The 19,066-nt window shown below is 34.6% G+C and overlaps 1 pseudogene; it reads right to left on the reverse strand.

The window, feature by feature from the left end:
- Window positions 1-876: 876 nt before the first annotated feature.
- LOC118002544 lies at window positions 877-16,597 on the reverse strand (annotated as a pseudogene).
- Window positions 16,598-19,066: the final 2,469 nt, after the last annotated feature.

Consider the following 19,066-nt stretch of genomic DNA (forward strand, 5'->3'; position numbering starts at 1 on the left):
TCTTAAGCATTTACAGTGGGATTACTTGGGTTTTAAATCTTTCATATGTTTTTTAGGTAGTTCATTTTTTTCTTTCTCTATCATGTACAAGGCTGCTTTTCTTTTTCACCCATTTGTTTTTTTGGCCCACACGTCTGTTTTCCTATTACATTTCTCTAGACTCTCCTTTGAAGCGTGTTACATGTTGAGATATGAAGACACTAAGACACAAATCTTATCAACCTGTGACCACTGTATTGGATAATTCTACACAGAATATAACCTAGACCAGAATTTTATCTATTTTTGTCTATTATGGGTCATTTTAGGATGGTTCCTCTTCAATGTGTCTTCTTTAGAGATCTAGCTTCATAAACTGTCTGACCATATTCCCCTAAGAAATATATAGATATACTTTCTCAGATAAAAGCAAAACAAAGCAAAACTATCACAAACAACAAAAGTAATAACAACAGAAAGTGTTACCTTGAAACAATCAAATATTGCTTGAAGTATTTTAGACTGATCTTCTTAGTCCTCCCTTCTGAAATCTTTCTGAATTTTCTTCAACCACCTGGCTATCCGTTTTCAAGCTGAGGGTTCCCAGTTGCACTTATTACAGACTTTCCATCTGTAGTTCTGAGTGTTTTTCAATAGGTTTTTTCCTTCTTTCTTTCTTTTTTTTTTTTTTTGGATCTGGGTTGTCCCTATGAGCATAATTTTATTTTATTTTTTCTATGATCTTGTTTCCTTTTCTTCTTTAGTCTCTTTGGGGCCCCACACCCTCCATTATGTATTAATAAAATAATATACACAAGTCTGACTGTATTTCCTTTTATTTGATTTCATTATCCCACTGGTCTTGTTCTGAAAGCAAGGTTCAACTTGCTTTTAAAACTAATATGGTTTCTTATTGATATTCTGAGCAAACCTGAATCCTATAATCAGAGAATTAAACTTTATAATCACTATTAATGATTTTATATATTTTTTCCCTCCACCTAAACCTAAGAAGAAGAATATCTCAATCAAAATAGTCTCTGCTTTCAGCACGGCTGACAAAAACAATCACTCCACTATGATGGCTGCAATGCCCAGGTCTCTAAAATTAAAAGCCTTTGTCAGGGCTTAATTAACCATGATGAACCAATTTGAGATGATCATCTAGAAGTCAGTAGCAAACCACATGTATCTAAAGTTAGTATCTTTAGTTTCTTCTTTGCTCTTGGGTGAAATTCAGTACATCTACAGAGCAACAATTGAGACAATGTATCAGTGTATTAAAGTTTAAAAGTGGTGATAGATTGCAAAATAGCCAGATTTCTTTACATCTTATGTTCACATACTGTGTTTTATTTTGTAGTATCTCTCACTAGAGTGATATACTTTATTTGCCCTCTTTTTGAAGTTGGGCTTACTTTATAGCTCATTTTGGCTACTAGAATGCTGCGGTATTAATGATGTATCAGTTCTGAGTCTTGACCTTAAGGGAACAACTTCTTGCTTACTTGGACACTTGCTGTTACCATGAGAACAACCCCACTTACTGGAGGGGTAGAAGAGATGCATCTAAGAGAAATGTGGCCATAATGGCCCAGCCAATAGTAAGCCTTTCCCCACACATGTGGGAGAGCCTACTCAAAATCAGCTGAGAGTCTGCCTGACCCATACCTGATATAGACACATGACTGAGATCTCCCAGATGACCTCCTAAAATCCTATACATTCCTTTTAAACCTAAATAGATACTGTTTTAAGCCATTGACTTTTGAGTGGTTTGTTACACAGAAATATGGTGATGATAATTGATACAGAGGATGATGCACTAGAACTCTGGTCTACAAGGAATTTATATGACCATTGCAATTTAAGCTCTGGGACTATAGCCCTGGTTGAAACAGAATATAGTAATTTTATTCAGTAATATCTTAAAACCCTATATATAATATATATGCCAATTCAGATGTGAGCCTTAACTGAAATCAAATGACTACTTGTCTTAGCTTCATCCTCAATGTGAGAAAAGGCCAGGTTGTGGCAGGAGTATAGTCAGATCCGAGCTTGATTCTCCACCAGCTAATAGTCCCTATTCCTAGGGCATATATCTATTGAAACCAGATTCAAGGCTGTAGAAACCTATCATTACATCACAAAAGTATTTTATTCTTACTATGTGTTGCTTGGTCTCCTAAGAAACAATTTACTTACCTTAATTAAAAGATACTTTATTGCTAAAAAAAAAAAAATGCCAACCATCATCTGAGCTTTCAGGGAGTGCTAATCTTTCTGCTGGTGGAGAGTCTTGCCTCATGTTGATGGCTGCTGACTAATTAGAGTGGTGGTTGCTGAGGGTTGGGGTGACTGTGGTAGTTTCTTAGAATAAGAACACAGTGAAGTTTGCTGCATGACTTAACTATTACTTTCATGAGTAACTTTTCTGTAGCATGGGATGCTGTTTTTTATCATTTTACCCACATTAAAGTTTCTTTCTAAATTGGAGTCAATCTGCTCAAATCCTGCCATTATTTTATCAACTAAATTTATGTTGTATTCTAAATCCTCTGTTGTCATTTCCATAATTTTCACAGCATCTCACCAGGAGCAGATTCCATCTCAAAAAACCACTTTCTTTGCTCACGTAAAAGAAGCAACTCCTCATTAATTCAAATTTGATCATGACATTGTACTAATTAAGTTACATCTTCAGGCTCCAATTCTAATTCTAGTTCTCTTGTTATTTCCATTTGCAATTGCGTCTGCAGTTACTTCCTCCACTGAAGGCTTGAACCCCTCAAAGTCAAACATGAGGGTTGGAATCAACTTCTTCCAAACTCCTGTTAATGTTGATACTTTGACCTCTTCTCATGAATCATAAATGTTCTTAATTGCATCTAGAATGGTGAATCTCTTCCAGATGGGTTTCAATTTACTTTGCTTAGATCCATCAAAGGAATCACTTTCTGTGGCAGCTATTGTCTTATAAAATGTATTTCTTAAATAAGACTTGAAAATCAAAATGACTCCTTGGGCCACAGGCTGCAGAATGAACGTTGTTTTAACAAGAATGAGAACAACGTTGTTCTCATTGTACATCTCCACCAGAGTTCCTCGGTGATCAGGTGCATTGTCAATGAGTAGGAACATTTTGAAAGGAATCATTTTTTTTCTGAGCAGTAGCTCTCACCAGTGTGCTTAAAATATTTAGTAAACCATGTTGTAAACAGATGTGCTGTCATCTGGGCTTTGGTGTTCCATTTACAGAACACAAGCAGGGTAGACTTAGTATAATTCTTAAGGGCCCTAGGATTTTTGAATGGTAAATAAACATTGGCTTCAACTTAAAGTCACCAGCCGCACCAGCTCCTAAAGAGGGTTAGACAGTCCTTTGAAGCTTTGAAACCAGGCATTAACATTTCCTCTCTATGAAAGTCCTAGATGGCATCTTCTTCCAATAAAAAGTTATTTCATCTACATTGAAATCTGTAAAGAGTAGCCATCTTCATTAATATTTTAGCTACATCTTCTGGGGACAACTTGCTGCAGCTTCTATATCAGCACTTGCTGCTTTGCCTTGCATTTTTTTTTAAGGAGATGACTTCTTTCCTTAGATTTATAGGACTGAAGAAAGTTAAGGCCTTGCTCTGGGTTAGGCTTTGGTCTAAGGGAATGCAGTGGCTGGTTTGATTTTCTGTCCAGACTACTGTAACTTTCTCCATACTATCAATAAGGCCGTTTTGCTTTCTTATTCTTGTCTTCAGTAGAGTATCACTTTTAAAAAAATTTTTATTTAAATTCCAGTTAACACATAGTGTAATATTAGTCTCAGGTGTACAATATAGTGATTCAACACTTCCATACAACACCCAGTGCTCATCACAGCAAGTGCCCTCCTTAATGCTCATCACCTATTTCACCCATCCCCTGCCCACCTCCCCTTCAGTAACCCTCAGTTTGTTCTCTATAGTCATGAGTCTGTTTCTTGGTTTGCCTTTCTCTTTCTGTTTTTCCCTTTGCTTCTTTGTTTTGTTTCTTAAATTCCACATATGAGTGAAATCATATGGTATTTGTCTTTCTCTGACTTATTTCACTTAGCATAAACTCTCTAGCTCCATTCATGTCATTGCAAATGGCAAGATTCCATTCTTTTTGATGGCTGAGTAATATTCCATCACATCTATATGTATATATGATGTGTATATTCCACCATATATATGTGTATAAAATTCCATCAGATATATGTGTGTAAAACATGTGTGTATGTATGCATATATATATGTGTGTGTAATATTCCATTATATAATATATATATAGTGGTATATGATAATATATATATACTACCTCTTCTTTATCCATTCATTAGTGATACACTGTTTCCATATTTTGGGTATGGTAGATAATGTTGCTGTAAACATTGGGGGCACATGTATCTCTTTGAATTAGTATTTTTGTATTTTTTGGATAAAAACCTACTACTTCAATTGCTGGATCCTAGGGTAGTTCTCTTTTTAACTTTTTGAGGCACAATCATACCATTTTCCAGAGTGACTGTGCCAATTTGCATTCCCACCAATAGTGCAAGAAGGTTCCCCTTTCTCCACATCCTTGCCAACACCTGTTGTTTCTCATGTTGATTTTATCCATTCTGACTGGTGTTAGGTGATATCTCATTGTGATTTTGATTTGCATATCCCTAATGATCAGTAAGGTGGAGCATCTTTTCATGTGTCTGTTGGCCATCTGTACGTCTTCTTCCGAAAAAATGTCTATTCATGTCTTCTGCCCATTATTTAATTGGATTATTTGTTTTTTGGGTGTTCAGTTTTATAAGTTCTTTATATATTTTGGATACCAGCCCTTTATCAGATTTGTCATTTGCAAATATCTTCTCCAATTCCATAGGCTGCCTTTTAGTTTTGTTGATTGTTTCCTTTGCTCTGCAGAAGCTTTTTATTTTGATGAAGTCCCAATAGTTTATTTTTGCTTTTCTTTTCCTTGCCTCTGGAGACATGTCTAGTAAGAAGTTGCTATGGCCAGTGGGAAAGATATTACTGCCTGTGTTCTCCTCTAGGATTTTTATGGTTTCAAGTCTCACATTAAGGTCTTTCATCCCTTTTGAATTTATTTTTGTTTGGTGTAAGAAAGTGGTCCAGTTTCATTCTTTTGCATGTTGCTATTCAGTTTTCCCAACAACACTTGTTGAAGAAACTGTCCTTTTCCCATTGGATATTCTTTCTTTTTTTGTGAAAGATTAGTTGATATATGGTTGTAGGTTTAATTTTGGGTTTTCTATTCTGTTCTATTGATCTATGTGTCTAATTTTGTGCCAGTACCATACTGTTTGGATTACTACAGCTTTATAGTATAACTTGAAGTCTGGAATTGTGATGACTCCAACTTTGTTTTTCTTTTTTCAAGGTTGTGTTGGCTATTCAGGGTCTTTTGTGGTTCCATACAAAGTTTAGGATTGCTTGTTCTAGTTCTGTGAAAAATGCTGTTGGTCTTTTGATAAAGATTGCATTAGATGTGTTGATTGCTTTGGGTAGTATAGACATTTTAACAATATTTGTTCTTTCAGTCCATGGCCATGGAATGTGTTTCCATTTCTTTGTGTCATCTTTAATTTCTTTCTTAGGTGTGTTATAATTTTTAGAGTACAGATCTTTTACCTCTTTGGTTAGGCTTATTCCTAGGTATCTTATAGTTTTTGGTACTATTGTAAATGGGATTGTTTTCTTAATTTCTCTTTCTGCTGCTTCATTATTGTGTGTAGAAATGCAGTAGATTTCTGTACATTGATTTTGTATCCTGCAACTTTGCTGAATTCATCTATCAGTTGGCAAATTCTTGGTGGATTTTTTTGGGTTTTCTATATAAAGTATCATGTCACCTGCAAATAATGAAAGTTTGACTTCTTCCTTGCTGGTTTGGATGTCTTTTATTTTTTTGTGTTGTTTGATTGCTGTGGCTGGGACTTCCAGTACTACATTAAGTAACAGTGGTGAGAGTAGACATCAATATCTTGTATCTGACTGTAGAGGAAAAGCTCTCAGTTTTTCCCCACTGAAGATAATATTAGCTGCAGCTTTTTCATATGTTGCCTTTATTATGTTCTCTCTAAACCTACTTTGTTGAATGGATGTTATACTTTGCCAAATTTTTTTTCTGCATCTATTGAGAGGATCATATGGCTCTTATCCTTTCTTTTATTAAAGTGGTGCATCATGTTGATTAATTTGCAAATGTTGAACCATTCTTGCAACCCAGGAATAAATCCCACTTGATCATGGTGGGTGATTTTTTAATGTATTGTTGGATTCAGTTTGCTAGTATTTTATTGAGAGTTTTTGCATCTGGGTTCATGAGGGATGTTGGTCTATAGTTCTTTTTTTTAGTGGTATTTTTATCTCGTTTTGGTACCAGGGTAATGCTGGCCTCATAGAATGAATTTGAACCTTTCCTGTCTCTTCTATGTTTTGGAATAGTTTGAGAAAAATAGGTATTAACTCTTCTTTAAATGATTGGTAGGATTTGCCTGTGAAGCCATCTGGATTTTTGTTTGTTGGGAGTTTTTGATTATTGATTCACTTTCCTAGCTGGTTATCAGTCTATTAAAATTTTCTATTTCTTCCTGTTTCAGTTTGGTAGCTTATATGTTTCTAGGAATTTACAGTGGAGTATCAGTTTTAATTTCCTTCAAGAACTTTCCCTTTATCTTCACAACTTGGGCAAATGTTTGGCACAAGAGTCCTAGCTATTGACCTATCTTAGCTTTTGACATGCCTTTTTCATGTGGCTTAATTATTTCTAGGTTTTGACTTAAGAGAAATGTGAGTCATTCTTTCATTTGAACACTTAGAGGCCATTGTAGGGTTATTAACTGGCTGCATTTAAATATTGTATTTAGGGAATAGGGTGTCTGAAGGAGAGTGAGACAGGGGAACAACTGGTTGGTGGAGCAGTCAGATTAACACACGGTATTTATCAGTGAATTTCATTTTGTGATATGACTGCAGTTCATGATGCCCCAAACAGTCACAATAGTAACATCATAGATCACATAACAAATATAATAATAACAATGAAGAGTTTAAAATATTGTGAGAATTACCAAAATGTGACACAGAGACACAAAGTGAACAAGTGTTACTAGAAAAATGACACCAATACACTGACTTAATGTACAGTACCACAAAATTTCAGTTTGTAAAAAATGAAATATCTGTGAAGTGCAGAAAAGAGAACTGCCATCAAATGAGGTATACCTGTGACTGACACATGTGATAGGTTGGATTCCACTAAATAAGAAGCCACTGAAGCTTTTAAGAGTATTTTACCGCCCAAGAAAACATGAAGTGATTTAAGAAAGTTTAAAATTATTTCTTCAAAGCTTAAAATGATGATTGGATTCCCAGTGTTCTTTAAGTACTAAATAGACTGTGAAGCCTGTTGAACCTACAAAGATGACATTTTTTTTTCCTAATGCCCAATGCATGTGTCTAAGTAGAATAATGGAAATGAAATAATCCCTCAAAGGGTGGAACCAAACGAAATAAAACAATGGATGGAAACTTCCTTCCAATGAGTTTTGAGGTATTTAAGAAATGTTTTCCATGCTAGAGTAAGGAGTCCTTAAATGTCTGCTGAGAGAGATTTCAGAATGTTCCAAGTAGCTATTGGGCATATTTTCTACTCTTATATTTTCCAAATTGAAATGTTTATTGTAGTGATAAATAACCTATTCCTTCATCGTATATTGTGTGCATGGGATGCACTTATTTTCTCTTAGGTTCCAGATCAAAAAACATGGATGTTTGATCCCTTCCTCATACCATATATGAAAATAACTTCTATGTGGAGTAAATATCCAAACTTTAAAAGAATTTCTATTTATATTGAGAACTCCACTTTTTTTTCTCTAAGATTCTCAAATTAATAAAAACTTGATCCTGGATATTTAAGTGGAACATTTTGAGAGTAGGGATCAAAAGAATGAATAATTGACTATTAGGATTAATGATGCTTGCTTACAGTAGTGGCATAAGTGATGTGGTACAGAAAAAAATGTTAGTCCTTGGAGTTGATCCTCGCTCTTTTAGGTGCCTAAATTCATCAATCATTGTTTTTAATTTCCACTTGGGTCAAAAAAAGTTGTCCTAGTTATTGCATCATTAAGTACATGTGGAATAGAGTAAAGAGATATGTGGTATATTTTTAGGTATTTAGTATTAAACACCAAAACGATCTGACTGGTAGATGATTGAATTCATGCTTCATTTCTTCCCATACCAGAAAATGAATTAACATAAGAGAATGTTTAGAAATAGAATATAGGGGCGCCTGGGTGGCTCAGTCGTTAAGCGTCTGCCTTCGGCTCAGGTCGTGATCCCAGGGTCCTGGGATCTACCCCTGCATCAGGATCCCTGCTCCATGGGAAGCCTGCTTCTCCTTCTCCTACTCCCCCTGCTTGTGTTCCCTCTCTCACTATGTCTCTCTCTGTCAAATAAATAAATAAAATCTTAAAAAAAAAAGAAATAGAATATAAAACATGATGTACTTTTACAGAAGCCATACAGAAAAAAAAAACAAAAAACTTGTAAACATTGTGCTAATGACTCACACACAAATGCAGCTTTAGACTACAAACAGCTGCTTTCAGAAAAATCAACCTTGTAGAGGAATATGCTTTGATTGCCTGAAGCTAAATTATCTGGCTGCAAAACTCAGGGAAAAAAATAAAGCAACATTTTGTCGGTATCAGCACAATTTCTGGCATGTTAATCTGGTACTGAGGCTTGAAAAAATGTCATTCAAATCTCTCTTGGGGGTTATGATAGCCTTTAGCGGAAGCATGTTTAGATTAGACAAACCACAGGACAAGAGTGTACAGTATGTTGAAAGAGTCTGAAAATATTTCCATAAATAGAATGAAAGTAGGATATTTTGAGAGTGTAAACCATTCTGTTATTAGGTCCCTATGCTACTATTTTTTTCTTTCAGGAGTTTAGAGGAATTACAAAAACTTTTTTTTTTTTTAAGAATAAAAGTATAACCAACATTTAGAATTGTAATCAAGTTCACATGACAACTCACACCCTGTGCTTTCAATTCCATTTGTCCCTACTCTTGTCCTTTCTTTCTTCTCCAACATCAGTTATTTTCCTCTTCCTGGAAAATTCCCATTATTGTATAAATACATTATAATATCGCTCTTTTTTAAAAAAGATTTTATTATTTATTTATTTATTTATTTATTTATTTATTTATTTAGCACATGAGTGGGGGGAGGGGCAGAGGGAGACAGAAAATCTCAGGCAGACTCTACACTGAGCACGGAGCCTGACATGGAGCTCAGTCTCACCACCCTTGAGATCATGACCTGAGCAGAAATCAAGAGCTGGATGCTTAACCAACTGAGCCACCCAGGCGCCCCTAATATCTCTTAACATACATTTAATATACCCCTTCAGCCACTTCCCCATTTCTTTGCTTACCTTCATGGTAAAATTCCTCAAAATGTTTATTGCCACTATCACCACTTTCCTTGATCTCTCTAGGTTTTTATGTCTATCCATGCACAAAAACTGCTGGTTTCAAGATCATCAGTAGCTTCCATGTTGTTAAATTTAATGATAGATTCTGAAACCTCATGTAACTGGACCTATCAGGAACATTTGACAAAAATAACTATCATAATTTTTTCTTGAGACACTTTCTTCACCTGACTTTTAGAAAATCTCTTGTTTCTCCTTATATGAAACTAAAGGCTCTCTTAAAAGAAATACTGAAATATCCTTTCTGGTGTATCTTCATTGGCTTGACCTCTAGACATTAGGGTGCCACAAAGCTCAATCTTTAAACATTGTTTCTTTATTAATAGGAATTTTCTAATTGATCTCAATCAATAATGTGCATTTTGTCTGTATGTTGATGACTCCCAAATTTATGTCCTCAGTCCTAACTTTTCTCTAAACTACAAACACATAAAATCCACTTACATTCTTATAGGTATCTCAAACTTAATATATCTAAAACAATTCTTGATTTCATTATGAGATCAATCTAAAAATAGCAGCTCCATTCTTCCAGTTGCTCAGGTCAAAACTACTAGAACAAGCCATACCTACTCTTTTTCTCTCATGTTCCCGCATGAATTGTTGGTTTTATCCTTAAAATACATCCAAACCCTAACCCACCATCATTTCTTATCGGAATTAGTGCAATGCCAATTTTCCAACTTCTACTTTCCTGTACCTACATTCTTGTTCCTTATGATTGTGAGTATTTCCATCTCTTCTTTCTCTGAAAGGAAGGGAAAAATCTGCATGGTTCAACTCCTGACTTCTACAGGTCTTTGCTCAAATGGCTAATCATCAGGAAGAAATTTCCTTACTTCTTTATATAAAACAGCACCTTGTTTACTATTACTCTTACCTCCTCACTCTGCTAAAGTCTTATTAATAGTATTTTTTATTTTCTGAAATGCATTTCATGCATTTTTCATTCATTCATTCAATTTTTGTCTGTCACACCTAGCTAAAATGTAGACTCCACAAGAGAGACAACTTGTTAATTTTGTTCATTGTGCCTGGAAGACTGACTGGCACATGATGGGTGTTCAGTAAATAACTATTGAACAGATCCTAATCTTACCTTGACTTCTAGTGATTTTTGGTAGTGTCTAGTCACATAAAATAATAGCTAAATTTATATTTAACTTTAAGATATTTGTTTTAGCTCTGAATATCCCTTAAAGTCCAACTGCCACAGCCTATATTTCTCTTTAGTGAGTATGTTTGCACTTGGAACTTTGTACTGGAAAGAGTTCATGTGGGGTGGAGGGAATAAGGTGACCCTATAGAGTCAGTCAGATAAACCAGACCAAACTGAATGATCATTAGAGTGGTATGTTGTACCAGATCATAGTAAAACCACAAATGAGATGTCTGCAACAGTAAAGTATACCAGACTTCTCTTTTGGAGTTTTGTTGGGTGAACAAAATGATCAATTATTATAAAAAGAGAGAATTCATTTTAAGAGGCCTCAAAGTCTCTGCTAAATTAACTTTTATACAAATATTCTCTTGGAGAGGAGTGTAGAATTAGTGTCTTAATGTAAATGTATCTTCTATGGATTTTAAGCTGAATATACAATTGATCAAAATCAGTGATCTATTTTCTTTCTGAATGTTACCTATTCAAAAATCTATGAAGATGTTGAACAATGCCTTTTTTCTTCCTGGAGACTAATTTTTTTAAATCAGCTCTCTGAATAAAATACAACCTCTTAATTTTTGTTCTTACATCTGTGACGATTAGTTTTTTTCATTGTATCCTTTTCCACTTATCTATGCTTCCATTCTTTGCTTTCTTCTGTTTTTGGGGGGGATGGGAAAACTTTATTAAAATAAATTTATATACCATATAGGTCACCCATTTAAAATGTACAAATCAGAGTTATGCAGTTATTACCACAATCAATTTTAGAATATTTTTATCACACCAAAAAGAAACTCTATAACCTTTAACTTTCAGCTCCTTCTGTTCCTTCCTTACACTTTTGTGACTGGCTCTTCTCATTTAGTATAATTTTTTTTTATTAACATATAATGTACTATTTGTTTCAGGGGTACAGGTCTGTGATTCATCAGTCTTACACAATTCACAGCGCTCAACATAGCACATACCCTCCCCAGTGTCCATCTCCCAGCCACCCTATTCCTCCTACCCCGCTCCACTCCAACAACCCTCAGTTTGTTTCCTGAGATTATGAGTCTCTCATTGTTTGTCTCCCTCTCTGGTTTCATCTTGTTTCATTTTTCCCTCCCTTCCACTATGATCCTCTGTCTTGTTTCTCAAATTCCTCATATCAGTGAGATCATATGATAATTGTCTTCATCTGATTGTCTTATTTCGCTTAGCATAACACCTTCTAGTTCCATCCATGTCATTGCAAATGGCAAGATTTCATTTTTTTGATGGCTGCATAGTATTCCATTGTGTGTGTGTATGTGTGTGTGTGTGTGTGTATGTGTGTATACACCACATCTTTATCCATTCATTTGTCGATGGACATCTTGGCTCTTTCCATAGTTTGGCTATTGTGGACCTTGCTGCTATAAACATCAGGGTGCATGTACCCCTTCAGATCCTTACATTTGTATCTTTGGGGTAAATACCCAGTAGTGCAATGGCTGGGTCATAGGGTAGCTCTATTTTCAACTTCTTGAGGAACCTCTATACTGTTTTCCAGAGTGGCTGCACAGCTTGCATTCCCACCAGTGTAGGAAGGTTCCCCTTTCTCCATATCCTCGCCAACATCTGTCATTTCCTGACTTGTTAATTTTAGCCATTCTGACTGGTGTGAGGTGGTATCTCATTGAGGTTTTGATTTGGATTTCCCTGATGTTGAGTGATGTCCAGCACTTTTTCATGTGTCTGTTGGCCATTTGGATGTCTTCTTTGCAGAAATATCTTTTAATGTCTTCTGCCCATTTCTTGATTGGATTATTTGTTCATTAGTATACTTTTTTAGAAGATTTTTATTTATTTATTTGTCAGAGAGAGAGAGAGCACAAGCAGATGTAGCAGCAGGCAGAGGGAGAAGCAGGCTCCCCACTGAGCAAGGAGCCTGATGTGGAACTCCATTCCAGGACTCTTGGATCATGACCCCAGCTGAAGGCAGAGGCTTAACCAACTGAGCCACCCAGGCATCCCTAGCATAATATTTTCAGGAGTCATCCATGTTATAGCATGTATCAGTACTTCATTCATTTTGATTGCTAATATTCCATTTTATGAGTATAATATATTGTATTTATCCATTCACTAGTGAACATTTGGGTTATTTCCATTTTTTGGCGATTACAAATAATGCCGCTGTGAATATTCACGTACAACTTTTTTTTTTTTAGATTTTTTTAAAATTTATTTGAGAGAAAGAGAGAGCACAGAGGGAGAGTGAGAGGGAGAAAGAGACTCCCTGTTGACCAGAGAGCCTGACTCGGGGCTCAGTCCCAGAATCCTGAGATCATGACCTGAGCCGAAGGCATATGCTTAACCGACTGAGCCACCTAGACACCCCAAGTACAACCTCTTTTATAGATACACATTTTGATTTCTCTTGGGTATCTACCTTGAAGTGGAATGCTGGGTTATATGGTAACTATGTTCAATCTTTTGAGGAACTGTTAGACTGTTTTTCAACATGGCTGAACAATTTTAAATTTCTATCAGCAATGCATAAAGTTTCCAATTTTTTCACTTCCTCACCAACACTTGTTATTACCTGTCTTGGTTATTTATCTTTCCTAGTGGGCATAAAGTGGTGTCTCACTGTGGTTTTGATTTATATTTCCCTGATGGCTATTGCTAATTAAGAGTCTTTTTATGTGCTTATTGGCAATTTGTATGTTTTCATTGGGGAAATGTCAGATCCTGTGCCCATTTTTTTAACTGGGTTATTTATTTATTTTATTATTGATTTGTAAAAGTTCTTTATATATTCTAGATACAAGTCTTTTATCAGATATATAACTTGTAAATATTTTTTCCCTATTTTGTGGGTTGTCTTTGCGTTTTCTTGAATGTCCTTTGAAGCACAATTTTTAATTCTGAAAAAGTCAATTTTTTTGTTATTGCATGTACTTTTGATGTCATATCTAAGAAACCATTGCATAATCCAAGATTACAAGTATTTATGCCTCTGTTTTCTTCAAAGATTTTTATAGTTTTAGCCCTTATATGTAGGTCATTGTTATATTTTTGAGTTAGTTTTTGTATATAGTATGAGATAGGGGTTCAACTTTTGTATCTGCTTATCCAACTGTCCCAGTATCCTTTGTTGAAAAGCCTATATTTTTCCTTTCCAAATTGTCCTGGCATCGTTATTAAAAATAAATTGAAGGGTCAAAGGAGAACAAAATAAAATAAAAATCATCAGAAATAGAAGATACTGAATAAAATATCAGATGTCACAAGAAACATACATTAATTAAATTTGATTAAGAGACAGAAATAACCATATGTGTTAAATAAGGCCCAATTATCAGGACTACAAACAGGCTCACCTACAACATAATGATGTAGAAATGTTAAAATAAAGAGCTGATAAATACATTCCAAAAAGTACTAAGCAAAAGAAAGAAACTAATATCTATATTACTTTCAGGAGAAATAGATATTAAAGAGAAAGGCAATTATTAAAGATAAAGGTCATTATGCAGTTATAAAAGAGTCCAGGACTACATGCAAAGCCTAAATCCGAAGACATGAAAATATAGCTATGTGTGTATATATGTGTGTGTGTGACAAATATAAGTAGTGTTCATACATATAGTTTGAATTAGAAGGAGAAATTTATAAATTCAAGATCATGTTGGGAGATTTAAACAACTTTCTCTGAAGTTTAGAAATCAAATAAACTTAAAGAATAGGAACGACATGAGTAACATAATTAGCAAACTTGTTTCATTGTACATTAGATATCCAGCAAATAGAGCAAAATTATTTTTAGGCACATATGACATAATTACAAAATTGACTAGCAGCCACAAAAAATGTAAAATATAGTAAAGAATTTAGAGATAGAGAACATATTCTCAAACCACAGTGGAATATAATAAAAAATCAGTAACAACAACAACAACAACAAAACAACAAAAATAGCATAGGACGTTTAAAAAATTGAAACAATTTATTGTGGAAGAAGAAATCACAAGGTCAATCAGAAAATATTTATAACTGAATGTTTACAAACTATAAGGATCAAGACTGTTTTGAAGGAGCAGCATCAAGGATGTGTGGACTAAGTTTAAGAGACATCATGAATTTTATAGTGTAGGATAATTAAGTAAAATAATGGGACAGAATAACTAACATAATGTATGGAATTGGTATGACAAAAATACAAATAATTGGGAATTAACAGACTATTCAAGAAGTGGGAAAGGGGGGCACCTGGGTGGCTCAGTTGGTTAAGCAGCTGCCTTCGGCTCAGGTCATGATACCAGGGTCCTGGGATCGAGCCCCGCATAGGGCTCCCTGCTCAGCGGGGAACCTGCTTCTCCCTCTCCCTCTGCCTGCCTCTCTGCCTACTTGTTCTCTCTCTCTATCTCTCTGTCAAATAAATAAATAAAATCTTTAAAAAAAAAGTGGGGAAAGAATGGGGACTGTGTATGGGAAAAATAAAAATTAGATCCCTAGTATATATGACATATTTAGAGCCCTAAATTTGAAAAGCTAAACTTTAAAATTAGTGGAATTATCAAAGAATAATCTTAATATATCTGTTTTATTTTTCAAGGTAAAGAAGAATTTCTTAAATAAGACTTAAAAGCACAAAACGTAATAGGTAATATCTCACTGAGTAATTGAGTTCATTAACATTAAAATTCTCTATAGAGCTAAGCTCAAAAAACAAAGTTAAAGACAAACCATAGATTTGAACTAAATATTTGTAATGATTAAATCACAAAGGAAAAGCTTATGGAAATCTCATGACTAGGCAAAGACTATAAGCCCACAAACCACAGAAGAAAAAAACTGAAAGTCTCATGCTATATTATGAAAGGACTGCTAATTTCATTACTCATCTACAAATTAAAATAGCAATGATATACCATTTCATTTCTATTAAGCTGGTGAATTTTTTAATTTGATAAAACTAAGTGTTGTTAACATGGGGAAATAGGACAGTCATAGAGCTAATAGGAACTTAAATTAGAATAACTATTTTGGAGGGCAATTTGGCAATAACTGGATTTGCAAAAACCTACATATCAGTGATTTATTTCATTTCAGGAATCTTTCTCTCCATATATATTCCCTTTCTGTCTCTCTGTCTGTCTCTGTCTTTTTGTCTCTCCTTGTCTATACACGTACTCACATATGAATTCTGGTTTATGTTCACAAGAAAACTTATAGAGAATAATGTAGCACTTTTATCATAGTAAAAAAAATTACAAACAATATGTCAGTAATACAAAAATGGAGAGATAAGCTGTGGTTTAGTCATATAATTGAATACTATGGAAGGAGTTAAAATAAATAAACTAGATGTAAAAGTTTCATGGAAACCTTAGAATAATAATAGTAAAATAGTACAAGTTACAGAATGATGGGAATTGTAGATTGTAATAAAGTTATTATTAAAATAAATATCCTTTATATTGATTATAAATACATGCATATCTATAGTGATTTGAATGAAAGAACAACTTCAAGTAAAGCTTTTCTCTTGGTAAAATGGGAGTGGAAATGGGATGGATGGTGGCTTTTGTATATATCTCTAAAATTTTACTCTAAAAAACGTGGAGATTTGAAACAAACATGGAAAGATGTTAACATTTGCTAAATCTGATTGATAAAGTGTCTGCTACATTTTTTAACCATTTTCTCTAAAATATTTTGTAATTGAAACGAAAAATTCCAATGAAAATTGAGTTTTATTTTATCTGCTTATAAACCTTATTGTCTTGCCATCTTACAAATGCAATTACTATTTTGTCCCACGGTACTTTTCTGAACCGTAGGACACTTTAGCCATGATCTGAGATTCCCAGTTTATACTCACACCTAGTCTCTCTTGTTCGTAGTCACCAAATTTGAAGAAGGGGTCCATAACTGCAAGCATTGACAGACAGGGTTTGCCATGAGTTTGGGTAACATGACCATTTCCTAGGCAGGGATGCATTGTCTGCATTTTTATATTTCCATTACTTTTTTTCTTGATTAAGTGATCAAGGCAAGAAGGGCACCTGGATGGCTCAGTCATTTGAGCACCAACTCCTGGTTTCGGCTCAGGTCATGATCTCAGGGTCATGGGATTGAGCTCCACATCAGGCTCCCTGCTCGATTCTCTCTCTCCTTCTCCCTCTGCCCCTCTCTCAGCTCATGCTTGTGCACATGCTCTCTCTCTCAAATAAATAAATAAAACCTTTAAAAAATAGTGATCAAGGCAAGAGGCTATTAATCTTAAAAGATCAGGGATGTTGGAATTCATGCCAGTTAAAGACCTTGATAGAAACCAGTGTCCTTTAGGTTTGGGTATATAACTTCTTCCCCAAGAAACATGTATCATCCTTTGTAAAATTTAAAAATAAGTATCAGCCACTCCTATGGCATAGTCACATGTTTCAATTTGCATGTTTCAGTTTGATCTTTTGAACTGATTTCTTTTCAGTCACTTTTTACCAGTTGTTCTTGATTCATTTGTGCTTCAAACTTGATTAAAATCAAGTATGCATCAGGATGTAAAATTTTCATACTTGTATAATCCTAGAATTTTTAGTGGTTTGAATACAATGTAATCACATATATACACACATACGCTGGTTATATTAATTTATTGTTATGTTCCTGTAAGAAATACTTACTTTTTCAAATTATCCTTAACAAAAATGTCAGAGCAGTAACACCTTTCTGAGACCATCAAATATGAAAGGAAGCAAAAAAATTCTATCTACTTTTTTTTTATTTTTAAGATTTTATTTATTTATTTGACAGAGAGAGACACGGCGAGAGAGGGAACACAAGCAGGGGGAGTGGGAGAGGGAGAAGCAGGCTTCCTGCTGAGCAGGGAGCCCGATGTGGGACTCGATCCCAGGACCCTGGGATCACAACCCGAGCCAAAGGAAAGGCCTAACGACTGAGCCAGCCAGGTGCCCCAAAATTCTATCTACTTATCAAGCTGTTTGTCCACTTAAAATATTTATATGCCATGTGGCAGTTCATTCACTTAAGATGATTCACCTCAGTGAATAATTTAGTGACTTCAGGATTTGTTTACCTTTCTTATATTGCATAAATATAATGAGAGAGAGGAGTAGGATTAAATATGCTATTTTAATTTAGTTTACTGGCTTACAGTGGACTTTCAACCCTCCAAAACAAATATTTATTCCCTACCAGTGATAGCAATCTTTAAAATATTTTACTTTATAGGAAGTACTTTAAAAATGTGTCTGTAATGTGGCCAATTATATCATGTACTTTTTAATATTCAGAATATTAAAATGTATTTTACCTAACTCTTTTTAGATTTTAATTTGGAAAACATCAATGTTTCTTTTGTTTTTATTCTTTATATTTAAGATAATGATATGACATAGACAGACTGTGACGTTTTGCCAACAGGAAAGCTGAGGTTCTTTGGTGAATATTCAGACTCCAGACTCTAAGTCATTTTAACATTTCTTTCTCCCATTTCTAACTTCAGGTGGTGATAGATTAATTTAATTTAGTTTCTAAACCTGGCAGGAAGATAGCATGGAGACACGTACCCTAAGTTACTCATCCTGTGGAGATAACAAATGGCTCATCAAGTAGAGCATATTTAATTATGGAATCATAGAGTGGAAGAGATTTTTGAGGCCTTCTAGTTTAACCTTTCTTCCAATCCAAGAACTTTTGTCAACATGCCAGATGGATGGTTATTTAGCTACTGCTTAAACATGTGCAGTGTTGAAGATTCCACAGCTTTTAAGGGAAACCTATTTCATTTGGGACTAGGAGAATGATTAGAAAATTCTTGCTCATATATATCTAACAGATGCTCTTTTAAAATTCAATCTCTTGGCCCCTGTGGTACAGCAGAGTATCCACTAGTCACTTATTTTACTTGACAATCTTTTGGATGTTTTAGTCTGCTGTAATGCCTCTTTATTCTCCAAATTAAGTCCTAAAAATTGGTTTGTGAGAATAATGTATTTGATTACATAATGATGAAATATAAATAAAAAGAGAATCATAACCAGGAAAAATAAATGTTTATAAAATCAGTACAACAATGGGAAGAACATAAACAGAAAATCTATGCACCACGATGGTTTCTATGGTTCATCTTCAATTTGGGTTCTATACTTCCTAGTAATCAAAGTGAAAATATGATATGGTCACTTACATAAAGGTCCTCCATAAGTTCCAGAGGTTTTCCATTGACATAAATTTTGAAAGGCTCTATCACGTGGTAATTCATATATAGTTTTCAGTGTTTTAATGACCAGTGTCCTCAGTAGAGTTCTAGCAGCAAAGTATTATGGTTATTCCTATGGTGTTTGTGTCTAGAGCCTTCACAAATCTCTGACATATT

Source organism: Mirounga leonina, unplaced genomic scaffold (assembly GCF_011800145.1).
Source record: "Mirounga leonina isolate KUSES-001 unplaced genomic scaffold, KU_Mleo_1.0 Mir_82, whole genome shotgun sequence".
In the NCBI taxonomy this organism is placed as follows: Eukaryota; Metazoa; Chordata; class Mammalia; order Carnivora; family Phocidae; genus Mirounga; species Mirounga leonina.